Here is a 25,285-nt window from a genome sequence, read left to right as displayed (position 1 = left end):
TATTATTATTACCAGTATTTGGGAATAATAATATTTATACAGGTTTTAGTGACGATGCCCATACGTTCTATTATTATTGTTGTTGTTGTTGTTGTTGTTGATATTACGCAACGACGCCGCGACGATGATACCATTTCACAGATAATTATTGTTCTTGTTGTTGTTCTTGTGCGTGCGTCGTATAAATTTATTTCAACATTATATTTAAGGATTTACAAAGATGCCGCATCGGCTCATCGCACCATCCTTATCACCACCCTGACCACCATCACACTATCACCATTATTACCTGCACTTGGGAATAACACGGTGTGCATCAAATACGTAAAAGAAGAAAAAATTGTTTTATATATAAATATATATATATATATATATATATACATATATGTATATGTGACAGTCTCCTTTACACGCTGTTCTTTGTTGCAATTATACACGTACGCGCAGGTACATATGTATTATATACGTATATTTTTAACACCTTATCCGGTAGTTTTTTAAATATATTTCAGTATAAAATATATAAATTGTTATTGGTTCTGTTTTATTATATATATATATATATATATATTGTTATTTCCTTACTTTTTTATTCATATCTTTCTTTTCTTCTTCAGCTTTAGTTTGCGCAGCGGGAATTGGATAACTGCCGTCGACACGCTCGATGTTTTAAATCGCAATTACACGAGCGATTAATTCATTCATTGACTTGTCACACGTTACGGTTAATTCGACAATCATTACGATTGTTACCGTTATTTTTTACGCCAAAGTGTACATAAAATAGACGTTGTACAAACAGAATATCACACGTATTTGCTTTATTTTTAAATAATACGTATATTTTTTTCTCATCCCGACTAAGAACACTCGTTGGATTTAAATATGATCGATGGAAAAATTTAGTCTTGGATTATTTCGTCTTTCAAGTTTCGTTTTTTTTTTTCTTTCTTCCTCTTTTACTCTCGTTTAGCACGTGCAACACCACCAACCACCACCACCACCACCACCACTACCTCTATCCACAACCAAGGGTAGTTGTTACTCCTTTGTTTATACGTTTAAACGACATAAAACCAATAAATTGCCCACGTTTATCACGAAAGACAATCGGATAGTTTTTACACAGGTAGAAGCGACGAAAAGTCCGACGACAATGATAAAATTAAGAAACGAACAAACGATAATAAATGATATTATTATTGTCCGTAGATAAGTGTTCAGTTACACCCGCGTCGCGCACACCGCACACTTCTCGTATAAATACATGTCTATAAACCTCGTAGGTGTTTCTTTTTTTTTTTTGGATTATATATAATATCCACTCCCGTATAACAACTGTTCTCTCGTTACCTCGAGGATGCACGTTAGCTATATGTATATCTATCTCTTCTCTCTCCTCTCTTCTACATAACCGCGCTCGCGCGGTGACTAGATATGTGACTAGATGCACACTGCCGTAGCGGTTTTCTTAAAATACTTTTAACATGTGAGAGAAGTATCGGGGTAGCCCCCGGGGTAGATCTGCTGACGATACTTGGTACCCCAAGTCGCCGCAACGCGGCGCCACAGTCGCCAATCTTCCCTCCCTCTATCCCCCCCACCTCAGCCGCCGAGGCGAACAACGCGACGATACACGTACGTACGAATCCCACGCGTCTCTCTACAATTGCATGATCCGTATACCTCGTTGTTCTTGTTCTTTTTTTTTGTTTTTTTACAAATGTATTCAGGAAAAATAATTATTATTGATTTTGTTATTATTTTTGTTGCTATTGTTATTGTTAACAACGAAGGATCGGTTTTTAAAACGGGGCAAACCGCGCGCGCTCTTGTTTCTTGCCCTCCCCCCCCGAGTTCTAGTCAGGCCTGTGAAATAAAGATCTGCTTGGTTACGCTGCTGGTTTCGCCGGCGCTGCTACCGTTTGTGCTTCTGCTCTCTCGCGCCCTCCTCCTCATCCCCCCCTCGGGCCATGACCATCACCGCCGTCTTTCCGCCCGTTAGCCGCGCTCTGATTGGACGATAAGCGCCGTTACGTCACCCGCCGAACGGCCAATAAGCCGACCGGAATTATTTCCCCGTCCCGTCCCGCTCGTCCCGTTCCGTTCCGTTCCCTCGACGACCGTTTCTTCACCCGCGTGCTGTGCTTGAATGCGTGCAGCGACTTGCGCGCCTCACGACCGTTTTACGAATGTTCAACGACGCTCGCAACACAACAGCAGCAGCGCAAAGAAGACGTTTCGTTTCTGATCGCTGCAAGTTTCTGACTATCGAGAACACAGCGGCGAAAGGAAAGAAGTCGACCGTCAGGCTGCAACCGGTCTCTTGTTTCTTTTTTCTTTCTTCGTTGTTTTTTCAACACCATCGCGATTTTTTCAGACACACCGATATCCGTGATACATTTACGCACATTGTATCGATTCGACAAATTTTCGGACCAATGGAGTTTCTTTCATTCATAAAATGCGTCGAGGAATTTCAGTCAAATGCCTGCCACTTTTCGGTATACACGTTCAATTGTTTTAGGTTCATACTTGCAGCGCGAAATATAATACAATTCTATACTCTATATCTTTGTAATGTATCGGTTCTAACTTGAGGCAGAATTATTCTTGAACGAAGCGCTTGAATCATACCAAAAACTATGTATTCGAAGCATCTCATTAAGAAGATCCACGATTCTAGAAACCTATCCTACCATTTGACGCAAAGAAAAATTTCCTCTCACAATCAGCGGTACAGGCATATCTAGCACAGTGCATCCGTAAGCTATTAGTTAGGTATGCGCGAGAAATATAATTCGATTTGCAGTGGCCATTTCAAATGACTAATCACGTCGACGAGAGGTTCCGATCCTAATGCAATCGGTCATTCATTACGAGACTGTAACATCAAAAAGAAGAAATAACGCGTGAGAAACTTGTAAAACAACATACATCGAAGAAACGGTTCGAACGTCCCAATGAACGTGAATTCCGAACGGTAATTCGAACCCCTTCACGATCATTCCAATCTTCAACAATTTTCGAAATCCTTCCGAACATCAACCCCTTGATTATTTCGACCATACTTCCGGATTTCTATCATCGAATTCGACAATTCGATTGTTAAATCACAAAGTATCTCCGTCGTTATACGTCAGAGAAAGAGAGAGTTGAAAAGGCGCGTACAATTTGCAATACAGGTAATTAAGTATACGTATACACGCGTGAGCCGCCGCAAGCCTGTGCAAAGGAGAGGGGTCCGAAACGCGAAAAGGGAACGGGTCGAGCGATACGCGCGCCCCCCAAGGACAGGAGTGAGAAGGAGGGAGACGGGAGGTTAGGGTAGGCGAGGGGGGAGGAGAATATCCCGAAGCTAAGGGACGGAGGGAGAGGCGACAAGGAAGATTTTCCACTTTGCGTCGTACCCAAGCGAACATTCCTTTGCCGCGAAACCTTTAACTAACCTTGGATTAACCTACGGTGTAGCGAGTCGCGCGCGTTACGAACGAGGAACGAGGAACCAACGGACGACGACACGCCTGAACCTCTGCGGCTTGCTTCGCCTCTGATCGATTCGATCGCCAGCCTTGCTCTTTGCCCGACTGCAACTGCTTCTCAATATTGCGCGGTCTTAAGGGCGGTAAAACCCGAGATGTATACGAATTTAATCTATATATATGTTTCCGTCATTTGAAACTTTGAGGCTTTCTCTCCCTTTTAAATGGTATTTCGTTTTTTTCTCCCTTATTTTTGAAAATACGAAAACTAATATTATAGAATACCTTTTAACGTATTTTTTTTTGTTTTGTCCTCAACAACTTTTGGTTGACATATTTGTTAATAAAGTCATTAGATTTCGAGTTAAACGGTTTAACCCGTTTTTCTTTTTGTAACGATCTCGGGGGTTGATTGCGAAATTACTATCACCATTCGATTCAGCGTCATCGAATTATCCTTAGATCAAGTTTCCTGATTCATACACATTTACTGGCCTATGAGGTAGGAATAAAGAAATGGCACGGATTCTACGAAATCGCAATAGTAAATTCGTAGAATTCATGCTGTTTATTTATTTCTGAGTAAAATGAAAATGAAATGAAGCGTTTTTTTGTTGTTCAGAATTGGGCATAGAATGGGGCTGTCAAGTCATTTTTATACGTCGTAAACGTCGAAATCGATCGGGGCACCCCCTTAAAGGACGTTATGGATGTTACGTCGTTTCACAATCAGCCGTACAATGAAAGAAAAACTACTTCTTGAAATTGATTTTACTGTAATTTACTTGAAAAACGAGTTATTGATAATCGAAGAAATTACTCGTATTATACAATTCTACGGAATAGGTATAATAAATAATTTCATCGAGTCGAAGTGAACTTTTTATTTTTCATTTTATGAAAATTAATTCAGAAAACCGTGCCAAAGTGAAATTACATTAGATTTTATACACCATTATACATATGTATACATAAAATCAATAGAGAACTCTGATGTATGTGTATAGTATTGTAATCCGGAAGAATTATTTACTGTTTCGTCGAAGTAACGTGACATTTCTTTCGATCGAATGAGATGAAATTATTTCGCGTAATAGAAGAATCACGGTCAATGGATGTTTTCAGTGACATCGGTTAAACGTACGCATCAGTCAGGGAAAAACTGGAAATATCCGGGAAATTGGAGAAACGTCGGAAAACTCCTATCATTAGTTAAGCGTATTGTTCTTCTATGCTTGCAACGAAAAAAAAACGACTTTGTTTACAAAGTAAGTATTACTATAACCGCGCTTCGTGTTATACACTGATTTCATTTCTTTACTATTCACAAACCAAATAAGCAAAACCTGAATTGTGTAATAACAGTTCGCGATAAAACTATAAAAGTTAAATAATTTATTGAATGAAACTGTTTTCAAAAAAGTATTTCAAAATCGAAAACGAAATTCCATGTTAATAAGCTTTTACTATTGTATCCAACATATTTCCGTTGTATCCCAGTTTTTCTTACCGACTTTTCCAAGTGTCAAAACCCCTAATTAATGCGCGTTATTTATTTTCTTACTTCTCAGGTGAAAAAGAAGATCAGGGAATCAGGGAAGTAGGGGAATATTTTTTTCAAAATCCATTGCGGCCATCCTTCGATATGTTTCGTGCACATATGTATATGTATAGACGGGGCGCTCGAAAGAATGAAAAATAATGGAATGTAGAAAAGAGGCATCACGCACACAGGCCGGATGGCATACGGACAGACCATATATAATATAATATATAACATACCTGTCGAGATTATACGCCACCGTACGCGTAATTATCCCGGTTAAGAAGAGAAAAATGAAAGAAGAAGTAGGAAAAAAAGGAGACCTTCAATTTGAGGTTTACAAGTATCCCGAGACTGGCAGATGCATCGGATAAACATGTATAACAGAGCGCGGAGCAATCCGGTTTGCTTCAAGTTTTCCCGAGTCCATGATCACCGCACCCGGTATATTACGATACACGCAGAGCAAAGTATTCCCATAGTTATGTATAATACATACTTCCAACATGCTTCTTCTCTGCTCAAATATTATCTACAAACACAGCGTCTAACTTCCATGATGACCAAGTCCAAATCAATGTGAAGAAGTCAGCGTTGTAATGTCATATGCAAATAGAAATATCTCAATAATGACTCTGAGTACAGAGTTACGAATCGTTGTTGTTGTTACATGCTATAGTCACATACTTGGATGTTATTTTTTATCGATTCAAGTTTTCTTTTCCTTTTCCTTTGTTTTTTTTTAAATCATTTTCTTCGAATATCGAAGCCGATAGAGCAAATTGGAAGCTGTTGGATTACTTGCTGCAGGTGCATCGGCACAGCGGAAAGGATGCAGAGTGAGAATATAATCGATCGATCGAGCAAATGTACCTGTACACACGCCGATACGTAGATCATATCGCGCACACACCCGGACGGAAACTAATAATTGACACTTTTGACGTTTGACCGATATCATACTTGTGAAAGCGCTATACGGTACCTATACACCCTCTACGTTATACCGCGTGCATTATACTTCGACAATAAATAATCAATACGTCCGACGTATATTCCACACACACATATATACAACTTCGCAGCTGCAATAACGTGGATAAATAAATAACAACGAATGTCCATTAACGTAAGGTACTTGTCCCTAGTGTATACACATACTAGTTGCATTCCACCAACGCACGCGTGTGTGTCGCAGAAACTGCAGTTCGCGGTGAAAAGCGACAAGAAGAACGAAAGCCGGAGAGAATCAGAAAAATTAGAAGAATTGGAAGAAGCGGAAAAATCAGACCCCCGAAGGGAAAAAGTCCTCCTCCACACTACGTCAAGCGTACCCTTACGCTGCACGGTGTGAACGTTACAGTGTTTTTAGTCTCCTCCCGCGTTATCAGTGTACGTAAGAAACTCTTTCGCTTTAGGTACACTTGAGGACAATGAATCTGAGACGGATAATTTTTTACACTAGACAGTTACGTTGGCAACACGGAGAAACCTACAGCGCCACAGTCGGCCGAGCGCGAAACTAACTCAGTCTCAATAAACGTAACGCAATCCATGACCGTCGAATCTAACCTAAGAATATCGCGGGGATAATGACTTGTTGGATTGGCACGTATTCTAAGGTTAGATTCGACGGTCATGGGTTGTGTTAAGTTTATCGAGATTGAGTTTGTTTCGCGCTCGGCCGAGTATGGCGCTGTAGGTTTCTCAGTGTTGCCAACGTATCTGTCGAGTGTAAAAAATGATTCGTCTCAGATTCGTTGTCCCCAAGTGTACACGAGTGTAGACGCAAGCTCGTCACGGCTAGCTGGCCACCCATCCGCACCCACGCGTCCACCACCCTACCACCCTAGATCCATGGTGAGGTGTGGATCAACGTCGTCTCTGACCGTTAACGAGGGGTAGGTTGTACAGGCGATATCCGTCGCACACGCCTCGTTCCTTGTCCTGATCCTAATCCCGATATCCTCGCCTCCGCCAATTTGTGAGATGAGGATGAGGAGGAGGAAAGACGCTACCCTGAATTCCGGGTTGCATTTGCGCGTGTGGATGCGGGAGACGGAAAATGCCAGGTGGCCACCAAGCGGCTCGAGATCCATCCTCCTCTCTCTCTCTCTCTCTCTCTCTCTCTCTCTTGCGAGATGCAGAGAGAGAGACTTAGAATAAGTGTCACGCGGCGCGGCGTCTTGCGACGTATTCTCGTCTCTTTCCTTCTCTCGTTCCTTTTATTCCTCTATCCCGCTCCAGACTTTGACTTCTTTCCAAAGTCGTCAACTACCACGAGTCACGGCTACGTTCCTCCTCCTCGTCCTCCTACTACACCGGATATCCGCTCATCTCACCCCCTCGACAATCTCTTCTACGCAGAGCTCCCCTGCGGCTGCAGAAGCAGCGGCATAAGCATCGGCCAGGGGTCCGGGAGGAAAAAATTCTCCTACATTATACACCCGTGGTATAATAACTTTATTGAATTTTTTCACAAAACCTTCAATGATTCCTTTCCCGATATCTCACTGCTATAGGTACCAACGCATTTTGTACGGTGTCTACCTACTTGACCATTTCCCGGTTTTTTCCCAGACGAAAATAGACATTTTTCCAGGACTCGTTTTCAACCTAACTTGACAAAAAAAAAAAAACATATAAGAACTCACTTTTTTTCACGCAAATTAGTTAAAAAGTAGACACCGTAATTTAAAACATTCCAATATTTCTTTCAGTTCAATTTTCCTTCGACTCAATTACCAAATGTATCAATAAACAGTCAAATTTCGAGATGACTATCGAAAGATTAGGATTAGCCATTCCTTAAAAAAAAACGAAAATAGAAACATCGATCTAAGAGTATCAACTGTTTTTAGTACTAATTTGTATTTTTCATCTATTTTGCACAGTACTCAACGTCAATTGAAACAATTTTTAAATTTCCACAAAAAAAACAATACTTTTCGTCACTTGTACCGTTTTCACGCCAAGTCCCTCGATTGCCTCGCAGATAATAATTTTTTACGTTTGAAATAATCGTACACTAGCGATGAAGAGAATAAAAAAAATTTCCTAGAACCAATCCTGCATTCCTTGACGTTTCCCGATTTTTCTGGACACCCTTATATCGCTAATTCTCCGCAAATTCTATGCATTGACGTACAACAAATTTTATTCTTCTTCTTCTCACTCTTCCCCTTGATCTATCTATCATCTGTTCTCACGCTCCTGCGCTAGTGACTTTAATACTGGTTAACACCACAATTATTTGAATCATATTTCTCATCCAGTGTGCGCAGGTATAACAACGTGTCAGGGTAAATAAATATCAATTTTCGCAACTCAATGTCTCTCCTTAGATTCTTCTCTCGCACGCTACACGTCTGTGTAATATTATACCTATGTATTAATTCAGTTTACCGGTCCCCTTACTCGAGTTTGTTCATTGACGCGTTTCAACGTCGCGTCGTCGTCAACGATGTAGGGTAAAATTTTTCTACATTTTTCTTTTCCTTTTTGTTGTAATTTTTTTTTTTTTTTTCTTTCTTTTTTCTTCTTTTTTTTACCTATGATATTTTATTTTGTTCACGCTTTGTGATATTCATTTTTATTATATACGGGTAAAAAAATCACCTCAACAACAACACCGACAACAAAGAAGATACTAAAATGTAAGATGTACCTTTCAGGATGGCGTGAGAATACAAACTACGGATGAACAGGAAATTGATCGTTGATGAACAGGAAATATTTCTCACACAAGCATTGCAATATATCAAATAAGTGTGAATATATGTGTATATAGCGGTTTGAATAAGGATTCTCGTGTAGTGATTTTGAAGATTTAGGTGATTCTATTTTGACGAAATTGTTCCTTTGGTACATGGTCGATGACAATGATTATGTAACGCAATAATGATTGTAATAAAAGAGAAAATTCCCGTATGATTCACGTATTTTCCAGCCTACTTACGAAATCCCTTTCAATTCCCGATTATCGAGGAAATCTACCCGTCGCTTGACACCCTGTAATATACAGGCACACGAAATGTACGAAGACATAACACGGCCGTTCGTTCGATTAATTGCCTATACAATTCACATCCGCTTTCCCTGCTCCGGGTCTCAGGCCCGCAGCGTTTTACGCGCGATACGAGAGGAGAAGTGTGGCACAGGCCATTTCGATTTTACGCTTTCAGGACGTATAGGATACATACAATATACGTATGTATTGTGTATGCGTGTATTGTACCTGAAGTGAAAGAAATATGTTAAATATGTTCAAGAAGAATGAGAAATAAAGCAAACAATCAACTAGAAACACACTTTTGTTTTTCGGGGATGAAGTAATTGGGTATCGTACGGAGGATTAAAAACCGAGATGACGTTACCCACTGTGTTTCATTTTTTTTTTTTTTTTTTAACCTATTTGATTTGTGGTATTGACGCGTTTATTGAATATTATCAATGGGAAGCTTTAAAACCGCGGGTTACGGCCAAGGGGGAAAACATCTCGTTGAATTCATGTGTCAATAGGTTTTTGAATTAGTTCCAATTCGCCTAAATAACGAAACTTGACTGAGAAATCACCAAGTTAAAAAAAAATTGAGTGAAATCGATTTGAATTAGTTCGGATTTGTGTTGAAGAGAAAATATAGTTAAATAAAAATTGAAACACTGTGAAACACGCTTGAATTAGAATGGATTATTTAGAATGACGAGGGAAAAAAAAAAAAAAAAAACGAAATTCATGAACTGCAATGAGTTAAGTTGAATCGAAGAAATTTATCCGAATTGAAAAAATTAATTTGAAATTAAAAAAAAAAAAAAATAAATCGAATTAAATGCATCGATTTATATTTATTGAACTGAAAAAAATTATCGTGTCAGTCAAATCTCGAGTTATTTCCCCCTCGGTTACGTCAATGTATTTTTCAATATATAGAAATTTCGACCTGTCCCATAGCATCGTCACCAAGTTACACATGTAAACACACACGCACACAGAGTTACAAACACAAACAGACAAATACCGAAGCGAACGTATATATTTCGCGATGAATAATCTACGAGGCACTTCGACCTAGATAACACACACACACGCATATATACGAGTGTATATAATATATGTATATATATAATATAGATAATAGATATATATACACCTTGACCCGGCACCGGGAGTTCGCGCAGTTGGCTCGGTACCAGGATCTTTGAACATTGAGTGGCGAAGCGAAGCGGATGAAAACGAAGAAAGAAGAAGAAGAAGAAGAAGAAGGCCACAACAGCAGGTCTGGTTTGCGTTACACAAATCGCGTCGTTGAGGAACGCGGGAGGACAGCACGCGTATTATACGTGTTTATATGTACGTATATAAGGTACCCTCTGCCTGGACGATCGCATTTATATCTCCATACACACCCATATGCATAGAATATACGAGGAAAGGTAAGCGCAGCAGCAGGTTCCTACAATGTTAGAAAAAAATAGAGGAAAATTTTTAGTAAACGCCTATACCCGTTCATCTACGCACGTAATATACATACATGGTATGATAATTGAAAAAGTTTCACTACTTAAACTCCGCGTTGCAGGCATATACATATAGACATTATATATCGGTCGGAGAATAATTATACACACGCATGCTGCAGGCTAATGATTCGTAAACCGACAGTGTTAATCGAAACTTTGGTAAGTGAGTAAGAAAGTACGTGTGCATCAAATATTGCCACAGACGTATGCGTATGCGTATACAGTTAACGATCGAAGCGTTAGTGTCGAATTTGCGATAGAAAATTGGCCCCACTTATTAAACATCACTCCTAATTGGTACGCTTTAGTGAAACGGCTGATTACGGCGGTGTCGTGGAAGTAAATGCTAATCACTTTATTTCTTTCCGCAATTTCCTTGCATTTCCCGTTAGCGTACGTACGTGAGTACGTGTAATTACATCCTACCTTTAATTACACGCGTGAACTAAGTATACAACGTATGCTATACGGATGCGGGGCAATTATGCGAGTGCACTTTGCACTCCTTTCTCAAACGAAAACTCTCCTCGTATCGCTGCCAATTATCAATTTTACGATACATCTGTACGAGCCGTTACGTTTTCTTCGGTACTGTTCGTTCGGATCGTTTCAATGCGGATTCGGTTTTGTTTCTTCATTCGTTCGTACAAAGGTGGCGGCATTTCAGCGTTCGGGCAGGTAAAAAGAAAAACAACGTTGTGTACTGTGGAACGAGTTGAATGGAATGGGGCGATTCGAAAATTGGTCAATTCGATCGTTATAATTGTTGCTTAACATCGTTCGAATGGATTTCATTGAGAATCTTCTCTTTGCCGTTGAAATGTGGTTCTGAAAGCACGAGCGATTCGATTTTTTTTTTTTCTTTTTAATAAAAATAAAAATCAACTTTCCGAATCATTGTTTTACAGTAACGTTGTCTTTATTTCGTCTCCCTCTTTGGCACTATCGTATCGCGAAAATTCGGCAGCGGATAATTGAAAATAAAGTGTAAGAGTGAGTATGAAGGAAAAGAAACAAAGAATATCAAATAAGACGATAAAGAAGACGAAGAAGGAGGAGGACTTTGAAACTATGACGCGACGCCAATAATGCACAAAATAGAAGCGACACTCGCGTAAAAAAACGGCGAAAAGAGAAGCACGAGTAGAGGCGGAACGACAAGGATAAGAAGAATAGGAAAAACGATACCAGGAGGAACACCCCGTTATAATTTAATCGAAGAAAATTCACTCAATAACTGATCGATTGATGAATGCAATGCAACGTAATGTAATGTAATGTACCTATATAATGTTGTATACACGAATTGATGCAAGTAATAAAGTGAGAGGAAAAACGAAAACACAAATCGATGACTTGGCGAAATGAGATGAAAGAAAATGAGGCGCGAGATTTCAGAAATGATAATAAAAAAAAAAGGAATAAAATCTTGAAATAAAAACTAACGGAGTTGAATGTCGTGTCATGCGCGTGGGAGTTGATTCGATGTCACACGTGTACCATGCAAGTACGTACGTGTATGTATATCGTAGGTATACGATCGAAGGATAAAGATGGTCAAGGTACGAAGAGATGACAGAGAAGAAGAAGAAGAAGAAGAAGAATAAGAAGAAGAAGACGAAAAATATGAACACGTGGACCGCGATGTTGCAGCTAACTTGGCGTCGCGAGCATGATACTGAATCAGTGAATTTTCCTTTTGTCAACCTCTGTTTTTTTTGTCTTTTACTTCTTTGTTTGTCGGAAACGATACGTTCACGGGTGAAAAATTTAAGATCGATTGTAGTAAAGCGAAGAAAAAGGGCTACAGAAGCTTTCCTTTCAATCTGTGTTCGATTACAATATCGGAGTATGAAATAACGATAACCGATGTACGTATAATGAAACATCTACGACAATACATACACGATGTAATATAAAAGTGACCATAGGTAACGTGTACGATATTATCAAGTTGCGTTAGCTACGAGCGGCAAACTGAGTCTGCAGGTTCGTCGTCAAAGTTTTGATTATAAATCGTTTTCGTGTTTGTCGATTCTTATCGTAAATTTTTTTCATTTTATATATATATATTGAGTCTTTCGACAGAAGAAGAAGAAGAAGAAGAAGAAGAAGAAGAAGAAGAAGAAGATGAAGACGACTGAAAGGGAGCGAAAGACAGATATATATATATATATATAAAGAAGAGAGTGTAGATCAAACATACGTACATGTATTATACACGATATTTGTGTACACGCGTAGAAAGGAGAAAGAACGAGATATTGTATGCAGAGCGATGTTAAAGCGAGAGAGAGAGAGAGAGAGAGAGAGAGGGATTCGTGGACTACAATTTTAGCACGTATGAAGTATTAACAAACCGGGGGAAAAGGTACCAAAAATAATCCCTCTTCGATGAGAGAGTGAGAGAGGTAGGGAGAGGTTTGGGGGGGGGGGGGGGGAGGAGGAGGAGGAGGAGGAGGAGAAATAAATCGGGGGTTTGCCCGCTACTGTGTTGCTTGCGACGCTGATGCTGATGCCGGTTATATCGCGCTACACTGTTTAACTTCTCGGTGTTGCCCCGCCGCGCTCTTCTTCTTCTTCTTCATCATCTTCTTCTTCTTCTTCTTCTTCTTCTTCTTCTTCTTCTTCTTCTTCTTTCGCAGGGGGTTATATAGCTCAGACTAACGGCGGAAAACCGTCAGAGTGATTCGTTGGCTACGCACGCGGATCTCTCCCTACAAAACTTGTTACACCTCTTGCGCACGTTTCACACGGATATACATATATGTATATATATATATATGTTACACAGACGCGAGATAATCTAAAAATCGGAGAAAGGATAAATAAATAAATAAAATTCGTTAAAGGAGCGACAGGGAGAGGGAGAGAGGGGGGGGAGGGGGGGGGGGGGGAAGAAACGGAAAAAAAAACAAACGAGAAGGGAAAAAAAAAAAGAAAAATATAAAGAAATCGATCGTTACAAATCATCGTCCGTCAGCATCGTTCGACAATCGTTATAACTACGCACATTTACTACATTGTATACCGAAGTGGCATGTATCTTGACGTAATGTTTCGTGATTAATAAACTTCACCTTTCGTTCACGAAGACTGTACCCGAACACCTCGTTGTAACCGATCTCGATATCCGTTTAAGTTATTTGTTTTTTCGTTTGTATGGCAAAGAGGGAAAGGGAAGGAGGGAGGGAGGGAGAGAGAGAGACAGAGAAAGTGGCGACAAAAAAAAAAAAAAGAAAGCAAAAATAAAGAACGACGGAACGAAAAGGAAGGTAGGGTGTCGTGTGATCGTACGATGTATCGAAAATCGGTATTACGTAATTCCGTCAAACGTAAACGTTGTATAATAATCGAGTGATCTCGTGGTCCCCAAGCAGCGCGGCATCGGGTAATCCGTAGAGCAGTAACGGCACGATTTTGATACGGATATAAATTTAAAAGAAAAAAAAAAAACCCCAAAAACCCAAAGAAGAAAAAAAAAAAAAGGAATAATTCCGAAGAGAAGTTTAAACCGCTTCGGCCGATCGTCGAATTGAGGCAAGACTTCTTTACGTCGCACCTAAATGGTATAATATACGATATTCCGATCGTTCGACTTTACAGTGTTATTTATGTGTTTATTGTAAAATATACGTATGCGCGTATGTGTGTGTGTGTGTGTGTGTGTGCGTGCGTGTTTGTACGTGCGAAATGATAATAGACGAAGAAATTCGCGAGTCAGTTATTTTTGTGGCACATGGGTATCTCGGTACACCGGACACAAGATCATGAGGAGCCCGAGATGATGTTGATGTCGACGATGACGATGACGATGCTGATGACGATGATGACGATGATGATGATGAGAAGCAAAAGCAACTGTGCGGATAGGATGGAAGTAAGTATGGAAGAGCAGCAAGTCAGGCAGGCAAGGCAGTCAGGCAGTCAGTAGTCAGTCAGTCAGTCTCAGGCAAGCTGTAGGACTTACCTCTGCTGTTTTTAGACCTCCACTCCCAGAACTGCACGGACGGAGCGCCAAGCCAAAACCAAAATACCACCAATATAGCGCGGGGGCACCGCCGCCGACTAACCTAGCTGACGCGCGCGATGGCGGCGCCCCGACGACGGACGTCGCGACGCCCCATCCCTCCCTCCCCCCCCTTTCCACCTCCTCCACCCCTCCCCGCGAAGTTACTCGCGCTCTATCCCACCACGAAAACCTTCTTCATCTTCTTATTCTTCTTATTCTTCCTCTTTACCCCGCCCCCTATCTCACTTCTCCTTTTTTTTTTTTTTGTTTTTGTTTTATTTTTCAAATATTGTACGTACACACACACACACATATATATATATATGATGTATGAACGGATTTTTTTAATCGTCGAAAGAATCACGGGGAGTAGATAAAAACGCAGGACAAGCTTCTGTCTTGTTTGTTTGTCCTTTTCCTTAACGTGTTTTGCTTACTTTTGTTTTTAGCAATTATTGTCTCTCTCTCTCTCTCTCTCTCTCTCTCTCTCTCTCTCTCTTTTAGAATTGGCGGAAAAACCGTGAAAATCGTATATACCTAATATACGTACTACTAGCAGACCGTTGCGGTTCTGCTAGTCTGATGTTTTCGAATGCTTCTTTGCGCAGGCAAAACTATCCGCGTAGTTTTACCTACTTCTAACATCGTAGACGCAGACGTGTTACACTGAGAAAAATTTCATTTTTTACAGTAACTAGAAGAATTCGGTAAAACAGATATCGTTAAAAAAAACTGTTTGAATATTGTTGGAATTAGGAAAAACGAGGTACGCCTAAACATTTTGCGCTATCGTCGATCCTTTTTTTGGTTATTGCAATGCGAAATCAGTTTCTGAGGTTTACTCTGCGTTTTTTAGTTAAACAAGGCTTTAACGTTAATTTATTGTTGCACAAGCGTTAAATTTTCGCAACAGTTGCAAGAAAATATAGGCAACAGCGATCGTAATGAGAAAGAATAGCAACTGATACTAGAAATCTAATTTTCATTTTCTACCTAGAACTATATTTTTCGATAGTGGTAAAAAATGAAAATAGTCAAGGACTGAGCGGTAACCGGAACTAAAAGTTTCTCTCAGCGCATGCTCTTCGCGGACAGTTTTTTGTAGAGCTCGTTGAAAACTTTTGGTCATAAGTTTTCACCATCTGTAAGAGTTCGTAGTAAGCGTGTCATCCCGTTCAGACTTGGTTTACAAATATCGTTATACCTCGAAAATTATTCAACTCGTAAAGGAATGAAGTCTATATCCTGGCCAGACGTTGTAGCTATCCACAGAGAAAAAAAGGATCAAAATCGGATCGGTAGTTTTGGAGTTACAAGCGAACTGAGAGACGCTGAGTTTTGTACACGTAGAGAAGAGAAGAGATTCGACAAAATCCTCAACCGGACTCGATGTGGGAACGGACACGAAAGAGTGAAAAAGAAAAAAGAAAAAAAGAGAGAGAGAGAGAGAGAGAGAGACAAGAAAATCGTACAGAAATATAAATTAGTGTCGTTTGAGATTATAATTTTATCTATACAGATCCAAGAGTTTAGAGATTCAAGTTGATTTGATGGATTTTTATTTACAAAGAACGTAAAAAGAAATATTAAACGAACATTTATTTCTATTGTCAGTTTAATCGGAACTTTTTTTTTTTACCTCTGAGTTCAAGTTAAAACAGAGATAACGTGAAATTATTCAAAGGTTTAAAATCTCAAATCTGTAGGACTCCGCGACATGTCGATGGACCGGATTTCTTGGAAAATTGTTTGAAATGTTTGACCTTTGCAAAAGAGGGTAAATAAAAGAGAAAAAAAAAAAAGAAGAAGAAGAGAAATTGACGATGAATATTATCCCACGTAATACCGAGATATGATAAGCTTTAGACACCATTTCCTTGAAAGGATAAAATCCCGAACTTTTCATCCTCCCTCCTCCCCTTGAGAAAATGACCAACATATAACGCATTGAAATTTTCCAAATGAAAACATTCAAACCTCCCCATTTTCCCAAAAACTGAAGTCTAATTGATGCCTTATTTTTATTAACCAAAAAAGAATACCTCGCATCTTTAGAAACGTCCGAACTTTAGGTAAAACCATGGTAAAGAAAGCATACCTTTATTTTGAAAAGCTAACCACTTCGAAAAACATTCTAAAATTTCGCAGTAACGATTTTTTCACCAACTTTTCGTCAAGTCAACGTTGCTAAACGAAGTAACCAACAATTTACAGGATTATCGTGCCGCCGGAAGAAAGAAATTTGCTTCGTTCAAAATTCAAACAATTCCGTGATTTCGAAGAGATGCGATGTTTCCTTAATTTTTTATTCTTCGTAAATCTATGATTCGTGACTTGAAACCGAATCGTGGTAAAAAAAAAAAAAAAAAAATTCAAAAAAGATCAGTAACGTTCCTTTCGATGTACAGATTCTAAAATATTGTCCGATTTCCCAAAAAAACTTGTTCAAAGAAATAATATCAAAACGCATCAGGTTTTCCTTTCATCGGCTATCGTTGATAAAGCTAATTTTTTCACTTTCAGCCATCGTAAAAAAAAAAAAAAAAAAAAAAAAAATTGAAAATAGTTAGACGCACGGTAAGAGAAGCGTAAGCGCAATGCAGCTTGTGGAAATTTCTCTGATTAGCGGCGAGAGCCGAGGAAAGGGAAGAGAAAACGTCGCGTCGCACCTTTTAAACCCCTTGACGACGTCGGATATACACAAGGTGTACATACCGCACGACGTATCGGAAGACGGGGATTGGAAGCCCCGTGTATAATGCATTCCAGCCAGCATAACGAAGATTGAAATTGTTCGAAAATAGGATCAAGATTGATCTCAACCATCGGACATTTACAGGGTAGCCGATATCGCTGAGTGATATAAGGTATACCTATAGCTACAACTTCGTAATAATTGATGCTGCATAATCGAATGAACGGCACCGGCACCGTTATGTAATACATATATATATATATATGTATGTGTATATATAGGTATATGTAAGCTGAGCGATATGCAGTCGCGGAATCACAGCGTTGTGCTAAAAATTTCATCCAACGACGAAGACGACGATGCGGATATGCTTCGATATCCATTTTCAGGTACGTGAACGTACAGGGTGGGCCCAACAAGAAAGAAATGGGACCGATTTGTGATGCGAATAAAGCTGAAACGTGTCGAAATTAGATGAAAGAATTTAATCATTTAGCATTTGAAAATATGGTAACACTTTTCTTGTTCGTTGTTGAGATACGGCGCTCTTGAAATGTTTGGTTCTGAAACGGTTTCTGGGAGTGTGAAAAAAAAAAAAAAAATTAACAACGAAAAATGTTCGACTCAATTTTCTTCCGTAATTGTGATCCCAAGATTGATTCTAGCGTTTTAAAAATTCTCACGAGATCTTCTTGTAGAATTAGAATAGAAAACACGAGCTTCGATGTGAAAATTCGGTGTTAGGAACGACGTCGTGAAAAAAAGTTGGCTGTAAACGATGTCGGGAGCTTGATCGAAATTGATTCAGCCAATGACAAACCATCAACCGCCAGTCGGATGTAACGAACATTTTTGTTTTTTCGAGACGGCGTTACGGCTGACATTTTTTATAGAGAGAATTTGTCAGCGATCCGTGAAAGTTTTTGCCCTTACTTCCGAGGAAAAACCGTCATTTCGCGATTTTGAAATTGTCTGAAATTTAGTAAGCCGAAATAAAGCAAAGCACAATCATATTTCTAAATCGTGGTGCCTTAAAAATCATTGTAAAGTTAAGAAAATAGTGATTTTTTCACCAACGTTTCGTTACGACAACGTTACTAACCAACTTCAACCCCGTTTCTGGTAGTAGTAACCGTAAATGGTGGACACGTTGAACCGAATAATAATTAGACAAGTTTTAAATATTAAAAATTAAAGAAATAAATGAACCGCACAGTGTTATAAATTTTTCTCAATCACTCGAACCAAAACAAATTCAATCCTTGAATCCATAATTTAAGATCAAAGTTACGTCGAACATTCTTTAATATTAAATATTTCGTCAGTCTCCCAGCGACTTTTTAAAAACCCGATATTCAAGAGCGTGTATCTCGGCAGCGAATGAAGATTTTTCAGATTTTTTCACGCGATACGAAAGATCGATTCTCCTACTTTCAAGCAAAATGACGCGATCAAAAATCGGTCGACGCGTTCGTTATTTATTCACGTCGGTAAAATCGTTCCCGTTTTTTTATGCCCACCCTGTAAATGTACACACGTGAATTTGCCAAATGACGCACGATTCTCGCATTATATACGTGTATTATGACGTCTGCGGAACACTGCAAGGTGGGATAATCATCTCAATTTTCCGCTTCCCGTTGAAAATTATTTCAGACTTTTATCGAACGAGGAAGAATTATCAACCTGACGAAAATTTCATGCAGATGTAAAAAGGATTGATTAACGCGAGATAATGTGGATCGAATAATCGTGTGCGATTATACACGATATATAAGTATACAATAAATACTTAAACCTTGTTGTATCGTAATTATGTACATATTATTACGGCGATGATGTATTATAATAGGCAGCAGAGATTAAAGTGATATGACAAAGAGCGTTCGAAAATAGAAGCATCTCAAGTAGGTATCTATATAATCGCGAAAAGCATCTCCACTCTCCTTTTCCTGCTTCTTCTTCTTCTTATTCTTCTTCTTTTTCTCCCCCTCTTATATCTTATCTCGAAACTGATTCCGAGTGTTTGTTCGGTTACGACAGCTTTAATAATTTGGCGAAAAATCGTACGAACGAAAGGTATTAAAATACCGAGGTGTGATATTTTTAGACAATATCATACAAGCATATACATTATATATGTATAACCGAGTGACCTATAACCCGTTAATTCTTTCCATAACTGTACGACACCGCGTTATGTGTATATATATACTCCTATTTGACAGTTATACGATACTAGCCGCGGTTAAATTGACGTACAGGTATAACCTCTCAGCTTTACTCCGGGCATCCAGGTTATAGATATATACGTAAGCGGCGTTATTAAATCATTGAACAAATTAAATCACAAGGATGCTCGAAATAAACTTGGTTTAACCGTCGTGTCGATCTCTCTCTCTCTCTCTCTCTTTATACATATATTATATATATATATATTAATAAACGAGGTTGAAATTTAAAGACTTGATTGGTATGAATAATAAGCAGAGATGATTTCAAGTGAATCAAAAAGATCAACGATCCAACATAAGTTTAACCATATTTCAACAATTTCAATAATCTTACTTCACTTCAAAATTCCAGTCCTAATCCATGTGCGGACTATTACGAAACTCGAAAGATTCGAGGTATAAATTTCAAAGTTCCACGAGATATTTCGACGAGTTTGTGTAACTTCTAAGACTCCAAAGATCATCCGTGATTTGCAGAATCGAACTTTGTTTCTTTTTTTCTTTTTTTTTAGCGAATTTCGTGAGATTATTTCGCTCGTGCAACTTCAGGATTTCAATGATTCCAGGTGATTTGAATATTTCAATCATTCCGCACGTGAGTGGAAAATTGCATCGGTTTTTGCGAATTGTAAATTAAAGAAGGTCGAACGATTGCGGAAAATGATGTCTGAAATCGCAAGATATTAATTGACTTCAATATCTTATTTCGTGGTTTTGTTAACGTCTAGTCTATCAAGTGATATCCAATGATTTCTCAGCATTCCGACTAATGATCTCAAATGGCTTCCCAATCATTATTTTTCGACTAATTTCCGCGTCATTCTATCCGTTCTGATAATTCCCGCGAAAATCGCGTAGAAAATCAGTCTAAATCAATGAAAATCATTGGGAAACTGAAATGTTTCAATGAAAATCAGTAAATAAATCACACGAAATCGATCTCAATGATTCAATGAATACGGAATCTCCATCACGAAATTCCCTGACTTTTCCAGGTTTTCGAGACCAAAAAAATTTTATAACCTTCCCTGAACAATTGGTATAAAATTGGCTATAGAAAATTGATGATAACAGTGAATAAAATTACACACGTTAAGCGAATAAATAATTTCGGTTATATAATTCATATAATATTGTAACGTTTCAAGACGTTACGGAATAAATACAGGTCCGCGAGCTTATTCGTAGAATCAATTAAAGGCGAAAATAAAATATCGAGGAAATGCTTTTTGTCGCATAGTAAATGATTTTCGGTCTAAATTCTGAAACAGGACTGTTTTTACAATAATGCCGCTCAACGCGGCAGCAACCTTATTCGTTTCAACGCGACACAAAACGTTTATAAACTTCTTTTCATCTACGATGACTACCAGAATCATTAAAAAGTGAGAGGTAAAACGGTCGATTTCACCCTTTGCGACAACATTGTATCAACATTATATCTACATACGATATGATCCAAATGTCCGCGGGGATTACGAAATGATTTCAAAGAATATATGAAAAAAAAAAAAAAAAAAATATTCAATCCCGCTATGGTTTCAAAATTTTTTCGCACAATTTTGTTTTCCACCTCTCCTCCTCGTTCCTCTTCGCGCATTTTCAACATACGTACATGCATATACACATAATAATACGGCTTCAATTCGGCACGCGCCACTCAATAAATCTGTCCGCAAGCCGAGCGCGTGCTGCAGCCGGTCCAGGAGGGCCCCAGCCTCCGTTTCTCGCTGCTCTCGACCCCAGCCGCGTGCACGTCGCGTGTATGCCGAACCCCCTCTTCAACCCCCACCCCCCGCCTCCGACGCCTCTGCCCCCTCCCGACGCCCTTTTCAACCTCCTTCAACGTCTTCGGACTCCCGTTCCGAGGGTTTCGAAAAGCTCGCGAGGCTTCGCTTCACCTCCCCTCCCCTCCCCTCCCTCCCTTCATTACTCGCCTCTTTCTCTCTCGCTACCTCCTGGCGGTATTTTTTTCTTCCTTTCTCTTTTCCTCTTTTTATATATATATATGTATATATACATGTATACGCAGCGTACCGTACGACGCGTATCGTACTTTTCACCTGCTCAATTCTCTGCACCCTTTTCTCATTCAATTTTTTTTTTTTTTGTTTCGTTTTATTTAGTTTCAATCCTTTCGATCGCACGTTGCGTTTCTTGAAATAAAAAGAAAAAGAAAAAAATTTCAATCTTCATGCATTACGTCCGTCTGTTATCTTGTAAGGTTAGAAACAAGAATGTTATCATATTATAGATATAATTGGAACGAAATTTTTTGTTGTAAGAAATGTTTAAAATCTTTTTACCCAATGCTTCCCGCATTGCGGTATATTGTATAATTAATATGGTCACGGTCGCGTCCGCAGTGTATCCTGATTCAGCGGATAAGAATGCGATAAGGGACAAGTCAAAAGAAAATTAATACAAGACGGAAAGATGTAATAAATAAATAAATAAATAAATCGAAGTAGTAAAATGTATAGCGAATGATCCGCACTTTTGACAAGCTATAATACATTATTTTGACCGAATTTATGTAGCACGTACTTGCGGAGCTTTGATATTTAGCTGCCTTACTGGCCGCACTTTATCGCATAGTTATATGTATGCATATTATGTACTTGATTGTCATTTTGCCAAAATTCATTTGTCAATCGTTCGCGGTACGGATGTTACCGTATGTAGATTATGCGTCTTCTGCGCACACGTTGCTGGAGGTCGTATAATTCGCACAGCGCGAAACGTGACATACTCGATGAAAAATTTGTGATATTTGAAAAAAATCAATTTTTAGACGAGATATTACGTAGAAAGCGCCAAATTGCGAATTTTTTCTTTTACGACGAAAGCTAAAGTAACGAAATCGCTTTACGACTAAAAATTTTTTGTACCAAATACTCGTTTTACAGCACGTTATACTTGCAGAAGATGTTTAATCTCAGCTTTCTGCGTACAACGAATCATCGTTTCCGAACGATTAGAGTGTGCAATTTCGTAGACGTGACACAATATGCGTAGTAAAAGGTTGAAAACTTAGTTGAACACCGGTATTTTTCGTTCATCCGCATTACAGCATCGAACACATAGATATACAGGTTTATCTCCTGGGCCATGTGGACACGAGTATTGGAGTATGGGAGAGTATTAAACTCTTGTAACGATAAATTGCAGAGACGTAACGAAGGTGGTGTAAACCTCGTCTAGATGAGAATGACGATGCTTCCAAGATTGTTTATGTACCCACATACGCGTACGTGGATACATAATCACGAATCAATCACGTACGCTGCGAGTACACGTTTCTTTAAAAAATTCAATTAACAACAGTGAGACTTTGAAGAACCATCGTCCGACCATCGTCACGATCGTCATTATTGTTTCCGGGGAATCCGATTCGTTCCATCGGTGTCTCGTTTCCTCTCAATATCCCCCAACGTTGCAACGCAACGCGTTTCTAACCCTAGGGAGAGAGTCTTTGTCCCATGGCAGGGAGCAGACTCGCTTCTTCCTCGGAGACGAAGGCTTGGATGCTAAATTTAAACCGGTAGCGTGGTAGGAACGGGTGCTTGTAGTCAGCGGTAGAAGAAGAGGCTGCTGCTGGTGCTGCTGGTGCTGTTGCTGTTGGTTCTAGGTGGCAGAAGCAGAAGCATAAGCTGAGCTTGAGCAGCCGCCAGAAATCGGAGCACGTGCTCGAGGCGCAAATGACGCGAACCTCCGGCTCCCCGCACCCGGAACACCAGCATCGGCCGTCAGCCTTACCAGGGGGACCAGGGCTGCCTGGCCGCGTAGCCACAAACCCGGCGGTGACTATCAATTATCAAGAAGCGGCGTTTGCCCCGCCAAACCGCACCGCGCGTGCCCGGCCAACAGCCAGACTCGCGAGGAAGAACTTTCCAAGAAACTTGAACGCGTATGCAGAGACCGAAAGCTCTCGGACTTGCTGGTCGACGAAAGTCGGAAATCGATGCTTTTTCGTAGTTTGAAATCGACCCGAGTTGAACTTAAGACGAATGTCTGGTGAACGAGGGCTGGATTCTTGCATGAATATCGCTCAGAGTCCATTGAAAGTCACTCGATACTTACGGGTATTCCATGGGAACCCGGCCAACGGCTGACCCACGCCGTTTCTCATTTCGTGAACTGAGAAAAATTTCATTTGTTGTAGTAACTAGAAAAATTCCGTAAAACAGGTATCGTTGAAAAGACTGTTTGAATATTGTTGGAACTACGAAAAACGAGGCACGCGTTACCACTTTGCGCTATCGTCGATCCTTTTTTTTGGTAACCGCAACGCGAAATCAGTTTCTGAGGTTTACTTTACTTTTTTAGTCAAACAAGGCTTTAACGTCAATTTATTCTTGCACAAGCGTTAAATTTTCGCAACGGCTGCAAGAAAATATAGGCAACGGTGATCGTACTGAGAAAGAATAGCAACGGTTACTAGACTTTCTGGTAACATCTGCAAAACTAATTTTCATTTTTTACCTAGAACCATATTTTTCGGTTGTGGTAAAAAATGAAAACAGTTAATAACTGAGCGGTAACTCGAACGAAAAATTTCTCTCAGTGTGTTAAATTCGTTCTGCAATTGTCCCAACTATGAAGGAGTGCCCTGAATTATTCAAGTTTTTTTATTCAACTGCTCAATTATTTGTAAATATTTCAAGTGATTTTGAAGAGGACCTATTTTAAAATTGGCAAAAAATTATCAGCAACTCCATTTTCCATTCAAAACATTTCACGACCTGGCCCATGATGGGCCAATTTTATTCCATTTTTTTTTTTTTTGGTCACTAAAACGTTGTTTCAACGGTCTGAAAATTACTGAAAAATTCTCAAAACTTGTATTTTTCAGTCAGAATATTTCTAGACAGGTTCGATTATGGAGTGATTTTTGTCCATTTTTTCGGCACATTCAACTTTCTTTTTTTTTTTTTTTTACCAATTTCATCATGAAATTGGTCTAAAAATGTTCCAAGTGAAAAATACAAGTTTTGAGAATTTTTCGGGAACTTTCAGACCGTTTGAACAACGTTTTAAAGAGTATTAAAAAATATTTCAAAAAAATGGGCCCATCATGGGCCCGATTTCGAAATGTTTGGAGAAGAAAATATAGTTGTGAAGAACTTTTTGACGATTTTAAAAACAGGTCCTTTTCAAGATCACTCTGAATATAAATAAATAATTAACCAGTTGAATAAGAAATCTAGAAAAATTCAAGGTATCTACTGTTTCGAAGTTGGGACAATGGCAGAATAATTTTTTAACAAAATCAAAAAATGGTGAGGTTTAGACGTTGGTTGTGTTTGTATGAAATTCCCCCTAAATACATTCGATACCGTAAAGTTTCGATCACACTGTATGATGATGAATTTCCGCATCAAGGACCAACATTGTTCTACAGTATTTCACACCGAGCAATTTCGAGAGAACACTTTTGGCACGTTACCCTGACAATGACTGTAAATCTGCACCTAAATTGCATCTTCGTTTGCTCGTACACGACGTTGTTAAAAATGGTGATGAAATTGTGAAAATATACACGTTGCGACACCAAGAAAATCATCGCCAAGAGAAGTTTATACAAGTTGAATTGAATATGGTTCAACGCACGATGCTCAGAATCAAGTTTCGGCTCATTTGAAGTCCTCCGTACATTCAAAAAAAAAAAATAAAAAATTACGTCAGAACACCTTGGAGCTTTTTTCTTCATTATCCTTTAGAAGGCCGGCATTTTTCCTTTGAAATTCGATATTTTTTAGAGGCATCATTTATACGATTCATGTGACTTGTCACTCT

The 25,285-nt window shown here is 39.2% G+C and overlaps 1 protein-coding gene across 10 annotated transcripts in view; it reads right to left on the bottom strand.

The window, feature by feature from the left end:
• Positions 1 to 25,285, bottom strand: part of LOC124183752 (myocyte-specific enhancer factor 2) — a 52,299-nt gene that overhangs the window by 14,767 nt on the left and 12,247 nt on the right. Inside the window, exon 1 of one of the 10 annotated variants that reach the window (XM_046572692.1) lies at positions 14,516 to 14,638. The exons of 7 other annotated variants lie outside the window; for them this stretch is intronic. The gene's annotated coding sequence lies outside the window, so the exon portion shown is untranslated. Of the gene's footprint in view, positions 1 to 12; positions 366 to 585; positions 1,503 to 14,515; positions 14,639 to 25,285 lie in introns of those variants that run through there. 2 more of the 10 variants (XM_046572693.1, XM_046572691.1) reach the window with 2 other exon arrangements.

Source organism: Neodiprion fabricii, chromosome 5 (assembly GCF_021155785.1).
Source record: "Neodiprion fabricii isolate iyNeoFabr1 chromosome 5, iyNeoFabr1.1, whole genome shotgun sequence".
NCBI lineage: Eukaryota > Metazoa > Arthropoda > Insecta > Hymenoptera > Diprionidae > Neodiprion > Neodiprion fabricii.
The sequence above is the reverse complement of the archived record's forward strand: the minus strand, read 5'-3'. Positions and strand labels throughout refer to the sequence as shown.